General features: G+C 45.0%; 1 long non-coding RNA gene across 1 annotated transcript; it reads right to left on the reverse strand.

The window, feature by feature from the left end:
* Nucleotides 1-7,815: 7,815 nt before the first annotated feature.
* Nucleotides 7,816-8,212, reverse strand: LOC145722032 (uncharacterized). The gene is made up of 2 exons (XR_014146070.1): nt 8,105-8,212; nt 7,816-7,967 (listed from the first exon to the last, which is right to left on the reverse strand). It is a non-coding gene; the product is annotated as an uncharacterized LOC145722032 (long non-coding RNA).
* Nucleotides 8,213-15,508: the final 7,296 nt, after the last annotated feature.

Consider the following 15,508-nt stretch of genomic DNA (forward strand, 5'->3'; position numbering starts at 1 on the left):
TATGTTTCATATTGAGTAAATTGTGGTAATTGATGTTGTAATTGGTGTTGGTCTATTTCATGTAAGTTATTCCTGCTTACTCTTGATTATATTTACATAATACATCATTTTCCAGCCTATTATTTTCAATCTGGCTATATCATTACATTTAAATGGACTTGTGTGTGTGTGTGTGTGTGTAGGCAGCATATACTTGGGTAATGTTTTTTAATCCATGCTGCCAATCTCTGTCTTTTGATTATTGTATTTAGATAGTTTATATTTAATGTAATTATTGATCTGCTAGGGTTTAAGTCTACCATTTTATTTTTTGTTTTCTGTTTTTTTCATCCTGTTTTTCATTTCTCTTTTCTCTCTTATACCTTCCTGTGGATTACTTAACTTTTTAAAAATCCATTTTGATTTACCTATAGTGTTTTGCAGTGTATCTCTTTGCAGAGCTTTTTTTGTGGTTGCTGTAGGTACTGCATTATATATACATAACTTGTCACAATCTGTCATTTTACCAGTTCAAGTGAAGAATAGAGATTTTATCTCCCTTTATGTTCCTTTTTTCTCTCCCACTTATAATTGTTTTAAATATTTCCCCTATATTCATTTAGAACCCCTAAGATAGTATTATAATATTGCTTGAATCATTAACCATTATTTTAGAAAAATTAAGATGAGAAAGCCTATTATATTTACTCATATTTTTCCTTACTGTGCTATTTCTTCCTGCTGTTCTAAAGTTCCTCATTTTATTATTTCCTTTCTGTTTAGAGAATTTCCTTTTGTCATTCTTTTAGGATAGTTCTGCTGGTGACAAATTCTCATACTTTTCCTTCATTAGAGAATTTCTTCATTTTTTCTTCATTTCTGAAGGATATTTTTGCTAGCTATAGGACTCTGAATTAACAGCACTTGAAAATATTGTGCCACTTTCTTCTGGCCTTTATGTTTTCTGATGAGAAATATACCATAATTCAAATTGTTTTTCCCTCCAGGTAAGGTGTCATTTTCTGCCTGCTTTCAACAACTTTCTTTACCTTTAGTTTTCAGTAGTTTAATTATGATGCATCTTAGTATAGGTATCTCTGAGTTTATCCTCTTTGGGAATCATCCAGCTTCTTGAATTATAAGTTTATGTTTTTTGACAAATTTGGAAAGGTTTCCACCATTGCTTCTTCTCATACTTTTTCAGTGTCCCAATGATGGGACACTGATGTCCCAAATGTTAGATCTTTTGCTGTAGTCCTACATATCTGAAGATATCTAAAGCTCTCTGTCTCTCCTCCAACCCCCCCTCTCTTTCAGATTGGATAGTTTCCATAGTTTTGGCTTCTGGTTCATTGATTCTTTGCTCTGTCTTCCATTCCACTGTTGATCCTACTCTCTGAGCTTTTTGTTTTGGTTATGGTATTCTTTAGTTCTGGTATTTCCATTTGGCTCTTCTTTATACCTCCTATTTCTTTGTTAAGACTTTCTATTTTTTTGTTTGTTTCAAATATGTTTGTAATAGTCTGTTGAAGCATTTTTATCATGATTACTTTAAAATTTGTCAGATAATTTTAGCATCTCTGCCTCTTCTATACTGTTAGCACAGTGAGAATTTCAGCAGAATTCTTCACATATGGAAATTCCTTCTGAATATTTGTAATTTTTTCTTCAAATTTTTTGCTCTCATATGCACACTCAATTCAACACAATTTTTTGCTACTTGTTTTTATTGAGTCTTTCTAAAACATTCAATTTAGTTCATATAGAAAAACAAATTCATTTCTTCTTATAGTCAGATTTTATGAGTTTGTTATATTTATTTTTTTTAAAAGATTTTATTTATTTATTTGACAGAGAGATACATAGCGAGAGAGGGAACACAAGCAGGGGGAGTGGGAGAGGGAGAAGTAGGCTTCTCGCTGAGCAGGAAGCCCGATGTGGGGCTCAAACCCAGGACCCTGGGATTATGACCTGAGCTGAAGGCAGATGCTTAACGACTGAGCCACCTAGGTGCCCCAAGTTTATGTTATATTTAAATCAAGAGGTAATGAAAATTACAAGTAAAGCTGACTTAAACAGGCTTAGGAACATACACAACTGATTTGTAATAAGCAGACAAGATAATTGGTGTTGGAGAGTAGCATACCAGTTACAAGTATTTATTGTACTGAGAGCACCGTTCATATGTTTTACAGAGAAAATAAAGAAATATTTTTAAATGGAGGCCAATTAGCAGAGCTTCTATATATTTGAAGATCATGATAATTTTCACTAATAATCAAATTTACTAATGGGAGTCTATATTAATAGCAGACAAAATAGACTTTAAGACAAGAAATATTAAGGGGCTCCTGGGTGGCTCAGTCATTAAGCGTCTGCCTTCAGCTCTGGTCATGATCTCAGGATCCTGGGACTGAGCCCCTCATCGGGCTCCCTGCTTGGTGCGTGGCCTGCTTCTCCCTCTCCCTCTCCCACTCCCCCTTCTTGTGTTCCCTCTCTCACTGTGTCTCTCTCTGTCAAATAAATAAATAAAATCTTTTTTTAAAAAACCAAGAAATATTAATGGAGATAAAGAGGGAAACTTTTATAATAAGGGATCATTATATATCAGGAATATATTAATATATCAGGAAGTAACAATTATAAATGTGTATGCACTTAACAAGAGAGCCTCAAAATACATAATGCAAAAACTGATGGAATTGAAAGGAGAAATAGACAATCCAACAATAATAATTGGAGATTTCAACATCCCACTCTCAATAATTGATCAATCAGTTAGAAAGTCAGAAAAACAGGTAAGTTATCAATAACATTATCAACCAACTTGACTTAACTGACATGTATACAATACTCTACCCAAAGACTACAGAATAAACATTCTTTCCAAGAACACATAGAACATTCTCCAGGATAAATCATATGCTGGAGCACGAAACAGGTCTGTAAAACTTTAAAAAGATTGAAATCGTATGTTCCCTGACCACAACAAAACTAAATTGGAGATCCATAAGAAAGAAATAGGAAAAATGCCAAAAATTTGTAAATAACATTCTTAGAACATAAATCAATGAAATAGAACGTAGAGAAAATCAATAGAACCAAATTTGGTTATTTGAAAAAGTCAATTAAATTGGAAAATTCTTAGCCAGACTATCTAGAAAGTGAGAGAGAAAATACAAATTACCAAAATCAAGAATAAAGAAGATATATCATTACTGACACTACAAAAATTAAGAGGATTATAAGATAATACATGAACAACTTTATGCCATTAAATTAGACAACTAAGATTAAGTGGGAAAATTCCTAGAAGTACACAAATTACCAAAATTGACTCAAAAAGAATTGAAAATCTGAATAAACTTATCATGAAAAATGAAACTGAGTGAGTAATTAGACATCTTCCCACAAAGAAAAGACTAAGCCCAGATGGATTTACTGGTGATATTAAATATTTAAAGAAGAAATAATACCAATCCTTCACAAACTCAAGAAAATAGTTGAAGGAGGGAATACTTGCAAATCATTCTATGATGCTAGATTTAGCCAGAAATCAAAGCCAAACAAAGATGTCACAAAAAAAAGAAAACCAACATGCCTCATGAAAATAGATGCAAGAATCCTTAACAAAATATTAGCAAACCAAATTCAGCAACATATAAAAAGGATTACACACTGTGACTAAGTATGTTTATCCCAAGAATGTAAGGTTGGTTTATTATTTGAAGATAAATTAATACAGTTTACCATTAAAAGAATAAAGGACAAAACTCACATGATAATTTCAAACAGAAATAAACAAACAATAACAACTAGAGATTTTAATACCTCACTCAGTAGTTGCAGGAAAAGCTTTTGACACATCCAAGTGCTAATTCATGATTTTAAAAACTTATGCTGGGACAGACTGGATATCCATATGAAAACAAAAATGAACTTAGACTCTTAACTCACACCATATACAAAAAGTAACTTCAAATGGATCACAGTCAAAAAGTTAAACATAGAGTTAGCATATGACCTAGCAATCCTATTTACTCCTAGATATAGATCCAAGAGAATTGAAAACATATGTGCACACAAAAATTTGTACACAAATGTTCACAGCAGCATTATTCATAATTGCCAAAAAGTGGAAACAACTCAAATCTCCATCAATGAGGAATGGATAAACAAAATGTTATAAATCCATATGGTAATATAGGAATATTATTTGGCCATAAAAAAGAAATGAGGTTCTCACACATGCTACAATATGCATTAATCTTGAAAACACTATGCTGAGTGAAACAAGCCAGACACAAGAGGCCTCATATTGTATGATTCCATTTGTATGGAATGTTTAGCATAGGCAAATCCATAGAGAGAGAAAGCAGATTCATGATTGCCAGGGACTGGGGGAGGGAGGAATGGGCAGCGACTGCTTATGGGTGGGGGGTTTCTTTTTTGGGTGATGAAATTTTCTGGAATTAGATAGTGGTGACATTTATACAACTTTGTAATATATTAAAACCACTGAATTTTACCTTTTTAAAGGATGGAATTTATAGCATGTGAATTATATCTCAAAAAAGTTGTGTTTTGATTTTTTTTCAAATAGATCACAGATCTAGATGTAAAAGCTATTTACCTAGGGCTGGGACTGGAACTTAGTATTGACTGAAAATGGGCCCAAGAGAATCTGGGGGGATGCTGGAAATGTTCTAAAACTGGATTATAGTCATGATTGCACAACTCTTTAAGTTTACTAAAAATCATTGCATTGTTCACTTATAATGGTGATTTTTTATTAAAATATAATTGATATACAATGTTATATTAGTTTCAGGTGTACAGCATATTGATTTGACAATGCTATACATTACTCAGTACTCACCATAGTAAGTGTAATCACCATCCATCACCATACAATGTTATTATAATATTACTGATTATATTCCCTATGCTGTACTATTCTCTCCATGACTTATTTTATAACTAGAAGTTTGTACCTCTTAATCCCCTTCACCTATCCCCCCCACCCCCTCCCCTTTGGCAACCACCAGTTTGTTCTCTGTATTTATGAATCTGTTTGTTTGTTTTGTCTTTTTTATTTCACATATAAGTGAAATCATATGGTATTTGTCTTTCTCAGTCTGCTTTATTCATTTCACTTAGCATAATACCCTCTAGGTCCATCCATGTTGTAGCAAATGGCAAGATTTCATTCTTTTTTATGGCTGAGTAATATTCTATACAGTGGGTGATTTTGTGGAATGTAAATTTTACCTCAATAAAGCTGTTCAGAAAAACAAACCCACTGAAAACAGAAATCAAAATGTCATAGTACATAATGGAGGGAAGTTGGGGTGGGAATTTAACTTAAAAATGAAACAAAGAAGGATGACAAGAAGGAGCACTGGAGTGTTGAAAATTCTGTTTCTTGATCTCATTGTGAGTTATAGTTTGTGAAAATTCTTTGAGCTGTGTTCTTATATGCAGTTTTCTGCAGATATATTATACCACAATTAAAAGTTTAAAAAATGGCATTAGGGCCTGGGAGGGGCCATGAATGACCCAATTATGAGTTACAGAAGCTGAGAGGTTGTTCAGAAATCATCCAGTTGTTCTTGGGTCCCCATGTGATTTTAGCCCCTTTATTGCCACTATTTTATAATGACCCGCACTATTAGAGCTGGCCTAAATGAATTTGTTTCTTACTGTGAAGAAGCTTCATTAACAGACTCACACAGATAGTACCAAAATGGCACCTCCAAGAGGGCTATGAATTTTGTACCTGGCTGAATCCCTAGTGCCCAGAACAACACCTGGCAATATAGTAGGTTTTCAATGTGTACCACTTGAATGCATGAACAAATGGATGAACAGAGGAATAGTTGTAAAGGAAAGGAAGTCTAGAAGGACAGATTATCAAACACATACATTTTCGAGGCAACCCAGCCCATATTTCCACCGGGATGTGGACAAAAATTGATGGGAGCCCAGAGTATGAAATAATGCCCTGAGGAATGTGAGGAAAGTGGGGCAGAGGAGGACACATGGGAGCTGGGTCTTGAAGGATGAGTAGGAGTTTGCCAGAGAAAGAATGGAAGGGAGTGGGACAGACAAACACAGACAAAAGTACATTGTTGTGAAAGAGCCTAGAATTCTTCAGAACCCCGAGAAGGCTCATGTGGCAGAACTGCAGGGTTCATAGTGAAGGACAAGTGAGAGATGAGGCCAGAGAGGTAAGCTGGGAATACCTGGAAAAGGGTCATCTATTCACAGCCAAGTCATTTGAACTGACTCCTGCAGGAATCACAGCCAAGAAAGAATTTTAAGCAGGGGTAAAATTCGCTTTTTAGGGAGCTCATTTTGGCTAGAGGAAGAAGAGTTTGAATTCATGGGCTATCTGCTCTGTTGGTATTTACACCTCCTTGTCTTGATCTCTTTCTCTTTCTCTGCATTCTTCTCTTCCTTTCTCTCTCTCTCTCTCTCTCTGCCTTCCTCCCTCCCTCCCTGTCTCTCTCTCATGTGTTGTCACATAGGTCTCTCCTATGTATTTCTTTCCATTTTTTTCTCAAGACACTACCCTTTGGCGGCGCCCGAGTGGCTCAGTTAGTTAAGCAGCTGCCTTCAGCTCAGGTCATGATCCCAGTGTCCTGGGATCGAGCCCTGCATTGGGCTCCTTGCTCAGAGGGGAGCCTGCGTCTCCCTCTCCCCCTGCCTGCCACTCTACCTGCTTGTGCTCTCTCTCTCTCTGTCAAATAAATAAATAAAATCTTAAAAAAAAAAAGACACTACCCTTTGAAGATATCCTTCAACCGCCTCCATCTTATCTGCCCAAACAGCTTTCAGATTCCATCTCCAGGACTCATTTTCTCCAGGACACTAGTCCCAGCCAGGCTTGGTTCCTTCACAAACAACTAGCTCAGGATTTCCTCTTGAACAACAAGCTCTTTGGGGCCTCACCAGTGCACAGACAAGATATGTGGAAGAAGGAGCCCAGAGAAAGTGAGCCACCAGGTCCAGAGGCCTGCATGGAACCAGTGAACTGGGAAGAGCACACTCTCAAGCATCCTGATACTGCTCACAACACAGATGGTGCCAACAGCTCGAACGCCATCGCCTTTCCCGCCTCCTCCAGGAGAGCCTAATGCCTGGGGGCTCATACCTCCGGCCTTGTGCTCAGCGTTTCAGGGCTTGCGCCCACCCTCCGCAGGCAAAGGACCACCGGGTCAGTAGGGCCCCTCCTCCAAGCCGAGCGTGGGACTCCTCTCCAGGACAGTTCTCTCCCCTGGGACAAGAGGGTCAAGCTGCTCTTCTAGACAGGACCTCAGAGATGTGCAGCAAGGGCCCTGGCCCAATGTATCACCACGGGACTATAATTAGGTTTGTTAACATACAGTCCAGTGTAGTCTTGTTGACTAGGAACTTAATCACGTTGCTATTGAGTTCCTGTACACATTGCTTGGGGTGACTGTTTTACTTGTAGAGTTATAGCCAAGCCCAACGGGAGGAAATTAGCTTTTGGACACAAGTTTAGAGGGGGGTTCTTTTTCCTCATGACTTTGTCTCCCTCCCCCCCTTCCATGTGAAAATATTTAGCAAACAGTGACAATGATGAAAAACAGTAGGAAACAAAATGTTCTACATTAGTATAAAACATGAAAAATGCAGCAAGGACCCTTAGCGGTACAACATGTGTTATGCTGGCTGGCAGTCCATTAGCTCTGATAGACATTTCACTTACCTAAGTCAAATATAACAGTCTAGTATTCATTAATATAAGAAGGGGCTGTGGAATCAGAGCTACCATCTGGCTGGGCCGACAGAATAATCTACAACTCATGATTAGGTCTAAGGAGTGGGGTTTCACTTTAATCTTTCTCATTGCTCGAAATTTCCATCTGCGCGGTTCGGCACATCATTTTTCTTCAAGACAAATGTGCTGTTTTTCATGTTCCAAAATTAGATCAGAAGAAAACGATTAATCATGTCACGGCCTGGGAAAGGAAACAAAGCTCCGATATTCTGCTGCTCTCCTCCCCCCCACCCCTCCAACCCCACCCCCAACCCCGGCCCGGCCCGCCCCTCCCCTCCCCTCCCCGGGCCGGTTGCAAGTTTCGCTTTTTTCCCCAACCTCTGGGTTTTCAGCACAACTTTCAGAGACGCCACCGCCAGCCGAGAAGAGGAGGGTGGGACAGGAGGGCAAGGGCGCCGGCTGGGCCTGCGGGGAAAGCCTCTGCGGGGGGGGAGGGGGGGAGGGGGAACCCAGCCCCCCCCGTGCGCCCCCGGCCCCCCGCGGGTCACCCCCGGCCGGGCCGCACCTTCTGCTTCCCCCGCCCCCGAGACACGCCCCCCGCCCCGAGTCCGGGCACTGGGCGCTGCCGCTCGCCCAGAGTGACAAAAGGGCTGCAAGCCTCCCTCCCGCGCGTCCCCCTCCCGCGGCCGCCAGCGTCCTGTCTGTCAGCCGGCTCGCAAGTCATAACAAATCCCTGGCGCGGAGCTGAAGCTGAGCATTTGCCGGAGCGTCATGGGGATGATGAATGACCCGCAGGCCTTTGAAGTGCTCTGCCAGTTCAGCTGGGTCCGCGGTGCTGACAGAGAAATATACACAACAGCGTAACCAATAATGAGAACATTAAACATTCCTGCGCCGTGACAGGCTGACAGAAAAACCCAGGCTCCCATCAATCATGGCGCAGATAGAACCCTGACAACTGGCCCCTCACTGATACCCGCGGTCACCTTGCCCTCTCCCCTCGCGCGCTCTCGCCGGGCTCCTTCCTCGGCCTCCCTCCGGTTTTCCTCTTTCTTTCCCTCCCGACTCCTCGCACCCCTCCTCTCCGCTTCTCCCGGCTCCTCTCCCCTCCCTCTCGCCGTTCTCCCTTCCCCACCTCCTCTGCCTCCTCCTCGCCGCCCTCTGCCCTCGGAGACTGCCTTCGGGGGAGCCTCGTGGAGGTCAAGTGAGGTTTGGGCCACTTCCATTTTGTTAGGCCGCCCTTGCTGAAACAATGAAGAAGTGTGAAGTCTTTAAGTTCACGGTTAACATTCTGTCGCTCTTAACCAGAGGCAAAAGAATAATACAGTCACTGTAGGTAAAACCTCATTTGGAAATATTATTACAAGTCTAAAGCGAGACCAAATGAACCCCTTCTCCCTCCTCTGCAGGGGAAGGGTCTCTCTGGGAGTCTTCCTGCGTGACTTTGGCAGGGGACCCTTCTCTTCCCAGCCAGCCATGGCCTCTTTCTTCTCAACTGGGTTTATCTGACGCGATCTGGTTTCTGATCTGCTGGAAAGGGGAAAACAGCAGAGAAACACAAAGATGTCTTCCTTTTCCTCCAACAGGAAATGGAATCTGCCCAGATAAAGCCTATTGGAGGGACTTTGGCCCAGTTCCCCTAGGAGCCGCTGGTGACCTCTTAGCTACTTTCTGGATCCCACAGGGCTGCCAAGAGAACTTGGTTTTGACCACACTTTCCTGGGCTGAGCCTCTACTCCCACCTTGTGAAAGTGAGGCATTTCCCCATGGTCTCCCCAACCCCCAGATTATCCCTGCCAGGCCCACACCCTACTAGCCAGCAAGGGCTCATGGAAAGAGCCCTGGACCAGGGGCAATGAGAAGCCAGGGTTCTAGTCCCACCAGGAGAACTTGAGCAAGGCCAGAGAGGTCCCTGGACCTCTCTTTCTTCATCCACAGCAAGGGAGTAGAAGCCCCCACCTCAGAGCTCTTTAACTTCACCAGATGCAAACAGTATTTTCCTCCTTTTATTCTTGGACCTTCCTTCCTTCCTGCCTTGGCTTTTGGGGAGAGATATTCCTTGACTTTCCAAAAAGTCATGAAAAACTCCCTGTAACCTCCACACACATGTGCAGAGATGGGGAGTGGAAGAGGGGGAGAGTCACTTCCGGGGCATCCTGGGACAAGGGTGTTATAAGGAGTTTGGCAGGAACCTGGTGGAGGAGATAGACAGGCACGTAGAAGCCTCCTCTGTAGAGCCCGTGCTGTGAGGAAAAGCTCAATCGTGACACTTCAGATGCATTTGAGTATTGGTTTAGGTGAGCCAGCTCAGGTGTGAGGAGAACATCTACTCCATGCTCTAGAGTATTTTATCCTTTGCTTTCGGCCCACCTGGCAAGGCCAGCTCTGTTCTCACCACCTCTAGGACAAGTTTGTTCTGCTTGTCCTGGCCCACAATGACCTTGCCCTTCTCCAAGGGCCTATGACCCTTGGCCCAAATGAGCATCTTGCCTGCCTGGCTATACTTGAAGCTACTGGAGGGCAGGGAGGGTGCCATGCTCTGCCCCTCCCTGGGTTACCTGAGACGAGCACAGCATCTTGTTCTAAAATGCCTTCCCCACCCATAGCCCCCTTCTCTAAGGAACTGCTCCTACCAGGCCTGCTCAAGGGGAAGACCTCAGAGGCCATGTTCATACTGCAAGTTCACCACAGCAGAATGGTCCAGTAGTGAACACCTATCCCTGTAACCAACCAGATTCTCTCTTCCTTGAAAATTCGAACTCAGCCACAGGTGGTGTTAGGCACCTAAAAGTCACTAATGTTTGAGGTTGAGGCAGCCATTTTGAGCCATGGTAGATGCTGAGGAGAAAGGAAAAAAAAAAAAAAAAAGCTGATCTTCAAAGGAAAACAGGAGAATGAGGAAGTGGGCAAAAAGAAGCAGATAACGAAATACCAGACAGAAGACAGCCAGGCTTCAATTCCTGACCTGCTCATTCCTGTCCTCTCAGGGCTTGTTATACTGCTTCCTGCCCTAGGATGCCTGTGAGGTAGTGGGCCACTAGAGAAGATATATGACCCAGACCTGGCCAATCCTTCTATCCTTTCTTTCTGCCTGAAAAGATTGGCCCAAGAGAGGCATGTGACCTATGTCAGGGCAATCAAAGTCCTTCCCTGGGATTTTATATACTGATTCTGAAAGAGAGATAGTGTCCGTTCCTTTTAGACTGAGAAGCATAAGTCTAGAACCCCAAAGTTCTTAGTGCCTTGGCTACTGCTACCTGAAAAATCAACTTACGGTAGAAGCGAATGATGCCAACCAGAGCAGTGGAGTCCCCTGATAAGTCTGATGACTTCTTCAGGTCCCTGGATCCAGTCAAGCCTGAACCCCACTCTACCCTTGGCCTTCACAGCAGGTGAGCCAATACATTCCCTTTCTTACTGAAACTAGTTTTAGTTTTGTTCCCGGAGAGTCCTCATACTGGTGTTCAGGGGACATGTCAATTTAGGAGGATTCACCTAAAATCAATACAGACTTCTATTCTTTTTTTACATATATGTACATGACTAAGAATCTGCTGAGGCCCATACGAAGGAGGGCTGCAGTGAGCCTTTTCTGATCCTCTCCTCCTCTACAGTCTTCCCCGTGACCTCATCCTTCATGCCAGGGAGTAAGTCTGTTCCCAGGCCAGGCCCAAGTGACGTACTTCTCAGCCTGTCAGGAAGTACTTCCTGGTACTTCCCTATCCCTGTGGTTTGTCCCCCCAACCCCAAGCAAGAAGGGGACAGGCACGGTGAGTGGTAAGTGGTGGTCCTCCCAGCCTCTCAATCAACCTGTTTGGCTGGAAGGAAGGAAGCCAGAACTCAGGCTGACCCGTGGTCCACCTGAGACATGTCGCAGGTCCCACTCTTCAGACCCCCGTTGAGCTCAAAAGTCCTGTGGGGCCAAACATGGACCCCTGGATATCCATCCTCATTCTAATCCTGGTCTGATGAAAAGACTCCTGGATGAAAGGTGGCATGGGAGAGATCAGGGGCAGCAGCAGTTGAAGTGAAAAATGACTGGAGGTGTTCAGCTGACTGTAAGCTTAAGGTTAGCTGATCTTGTGTGATGTGGCTACTTAAAAAAAAAAGAGCCAGGAAAAACTGTAACATAAAAAAAGGTGATGAGCAGTCAGGAAACCTGATCATTGAGGAAAAGGGGAAAGATCTCAAGATGGAAAAGTGACAACTCCATCAACAGTGAGTGGGTTGGCAGGCACTTGTTCTCCAGGAAAGGGCTGTGAAGGGCACAGGCCAGACGCAGTTAGCACTCAAGAGTGTTAGTTTCCTTCTTTCTTGTCCAGTCCTCATTCACCAGGGGCATAACCAGAGCTGATGAGTGGACCTTACAGGGATGCAACTTTTATCAAAATCTAAGAACTTTCTGACAATTCTAACTGTGAAGCAATTGGAATGGGCCCCTTTGTAAGGTAATGATCTCCACATCATTACAGGTATTCAAGAAGAGACTAGATCATGAGATCCATAGGATGCCATAGAAAGAATCCCTAAATTGAGTATATGTTGGGCTTTTAGGGCCCTTTTTCAATTCAGTGACTTTTGTAGCCTCAGTTGTTCCCTCTGTGAAGTGGGTATGAGGCTCTGTTTGCCACTGGACCCTCTCATTTTCCTAAATTTATGGGTGCGGCAGTTGGATTTTCCAAAGGTGTGGCTGGTCGTACTTTCAGTAACAGCCTCAACAACATTTCCTATCCCATAAACTCTTTTTACAGTATCACCTTGCCTCTCCCCATGAAGAAGACGCTAACTCCGTTCCCATTCAATCTGTGCTGGCTTGTGACTGCTTCCCTGAATAGAATGTGGCAGAAGTGAGGCTGCATGACTTCTATGGCTAGACTAGAAAAGGCCACACAGCTTCTCTTGGCTCTCTGAGGATGCTTGTCCTGGAATCCAGCCGCCATGCTGTGAGGAAGCCCAAAAGTAGCCCCTTCAGAGAGTTCCTATGGAGAGGCTTGTGGAGGTTTCTGACCCACAGCCAAGCCAACTTCCAGCTCACAGCAAGCCTCAACCACCAAACATATGAATGAAGACTTTTCCAGATGATTCCCCCAGCCGTTGAGTCAACCCAGCTGAGGTCCCCAGAGACAAATGATTCTCACTATGCCTTCTCCAAATTCCTGGCCCTCAGAATCCGTGACACAATAAAATGGGTTTGGAGTGGTTTGTTATGTAGCAACTGTACCCACACAGTAGGGGAAGATGGCCAGGAGGCTCTCAGAGGCCTGTGGGTATGAGACACGTCTAGGGCTGGGACCCACTGGTGACTCAGTTATTACCCTCTATTGTGTCTCAACCCCCTTCCCCCAAATTGTTCCTCTCTCCAGCCAGGTTTTATCCCAATTCAAAACCTAGGCCTTGCCCCTAACATAAACAGTCCTTGTTTCCACCCATCCCGGCCTCAGAAATCCACTCAGGCCTACCACGTAGCAAGAAGTATTGAGAGTATAGGAGTTGTGGGGCACCTGGGTGGCTCAGATGGTTAAGCGTCTGCCTTCAGCTCAGGTCATGATCCCAGGATCCTGGGATCGAGCCCCACATCGGGCTCCTGGCTCAGCCAGGAGTCTGCTTCTCCCTCTCCCTCTGCCTCTCCCACTGCTCGTGCTCTCTCTCTCTCTCTCTCTCTATCTCTGTGTCTCAAATGAATAAATAAAAAAAAAAATCTTTAAAAAAAAAAAGAGTATAGGAGTTGTGCCCACCCCACAAGGCCCTCTACCCATGCCCTCTTTCCTTAGCCCTGGGACAGCAAAGTTTAGGGGAAAGTGCTTTCTGTTCTTTGACTCCCATTTAGACCTCCACCCATGAATTCAAAATTTGAGTGAATTCCCCTCTTTATCCTGACCCCAATTCCCTCTGGGCAAGCATTCTATGTTATCCCGGTCTCGAATCACTCCTGTATCCTGGGCTGTCCCAAGGCCCACCTGCCAGGGTTTATGCAGCAGGCCGGGGCTCTGCAGGCCAAGGGGGTCCTGGTGGTAGCCTGTCTGAGTGTCCGTGATGTCTGTGACCGGTGAGGTGGGGAGAGCCCACAACTCGGAAAGCAAAGTTCAGCTCCCGACCCCACTGGAGCATTTGGGAAGGAGACAGATTTGTTAACAGATGATTCACTGGTGTCACTCCTTGGGAATTAACAATTCAAAAAGTTCTTCATGGTGATGGAGGATGGTGTGGTAAAGGCCCTAAACGTGGAGCCCAAGGACACAGGCCTCTCTTGCAGCCCAACTCCCAACATCAGCCTGCAGCTCCGAGGCCCCAGGCCCAGACACACTCCCTCTGCTCACTTCTTGCCCTACCTGCCCAGTCCCGGCAGGGAGCCCTGGCCCAGCCTCAGCTGGAGCCACCCAACTAGAACCTTGGCCAAATTTCTGCAATAAGCACTTCCAGTTCAAATCCTTGATGGGGCAGCAGCGTCTGTGTCTGAACCTAGTGCCCCCCTACAACTTGGCTGAGCTTGTTGTTGCTAGTGCTGGAACGTGGGGGCAGAGCACAGTCACCCGCAGTGGAGTCATGCCTCCTGGCTCAGCAGAGCGTCTGCCTTCTTCTGCACAACACTTCATCTGACCATGCACACGAGCGGGCAGGTGGCCCATGCCTGAGCCATCCTAGAACCCCATCTGGTCAGCACAGTGATGCAGCCAGAGTTGAGCACATGTCCCAAGCTTGGACGATCCAGTCCTCCCCGGGGTTTTTTCACTAGACCAGGGATAGACATCCTTGGTCCTCTACGGACATTGATGTGAGACCACAGCTTTGGCAGCCACGACCCTGCTGTGAGGAGAAGCTGGGAGAGAGGAGGACCGCACCAGATAGCAGCACAACCTAGGGAGGGAGCCTTGCATCCTGACCTCGTTGGGGGTCCTGGTTCCACTCCTCACTGCGCTGCTCAAGCCTTCGTGTGTTCAACCTACCCTCAAGAAGCCTTAAGTCAAAGGTCCAGAGGGTATTACAAGGCCAGACCATAGTGGGGGTGGGGGGTTGGGATGGCAGGTAACAGGGATGGGAGGCCAAGAAAGTAAAGAGAAACAGATCCAGGACAGGGAGGAGTGAAAGGTGAATTGCAAGGTGTGCTGGAGATGGAGGGTCAGGAGAGAGGATGAGGGGGGTGGGGCATGCATCCAAGATGGTAGATCCAGCTGTCCCCCAGGATCAGGGGACAGGGACTACTGAAACATGGAAAACGAGAACACCTTGTGCCCGGGTTCAGACACCGTGGGGGAGTCACCCAGAGCATGCAGAGAGGTATGGTGGTAGAGAACCAGGGTCTCCCAGAGCCAAGGCCAGGGCACAGACGGAAGCCACCCCACGGATGCTCACCCCCAGATGTACAAAGAGAGGACCAGCCCCCCCTCCTGCAAGGACCAGAAGCGACCACGCAGAAGGGCATTCTGAACCACGTGGGCAGAGGGCACACTGGCTCAGGGTGAGTGGACTGGGGAATCCCACAGCCTGTTTGGCATCCTTCCAGCTGGACTGCCTGCAGGGTCCAGGGTCGTGCTCCTGCGGCCAGAGCCTCCACCCCTGGAGACAAGAGACTCACGGATCACACCTTCCTCCCAGCAGCAGGAGTTTAAGGAACACAAAAAGGTTTGCATACCTGCTGGGGGGCTGGGAGGCTCCAGCAGGGGGAGGCAGGTGAGAGCAGCCCCTCTTTCTCAGCCCTGGCCACCTGTACAGAGGCCCTGGCAGCTGGGGGGTGGGTGTGGGGGCACCTTCCCCTTACCACCCCCCACCCCAGGGAAAGAAACA

The sequence above is a fragment of the Leptonychotes weddellii genome, chromosome 6, assembly GCF_054177405.1.
Source record: "Leptonychotes weddellii isolate Sample4059 chromosome 6, ASM5417740v2, whole genome shotgun sequence".
NCBI lineage: Eukaryota > Metazoa > Chordata > Mammalia > Carnivora > Phocidae > Leptonychotes > Leptonychotes weddellii.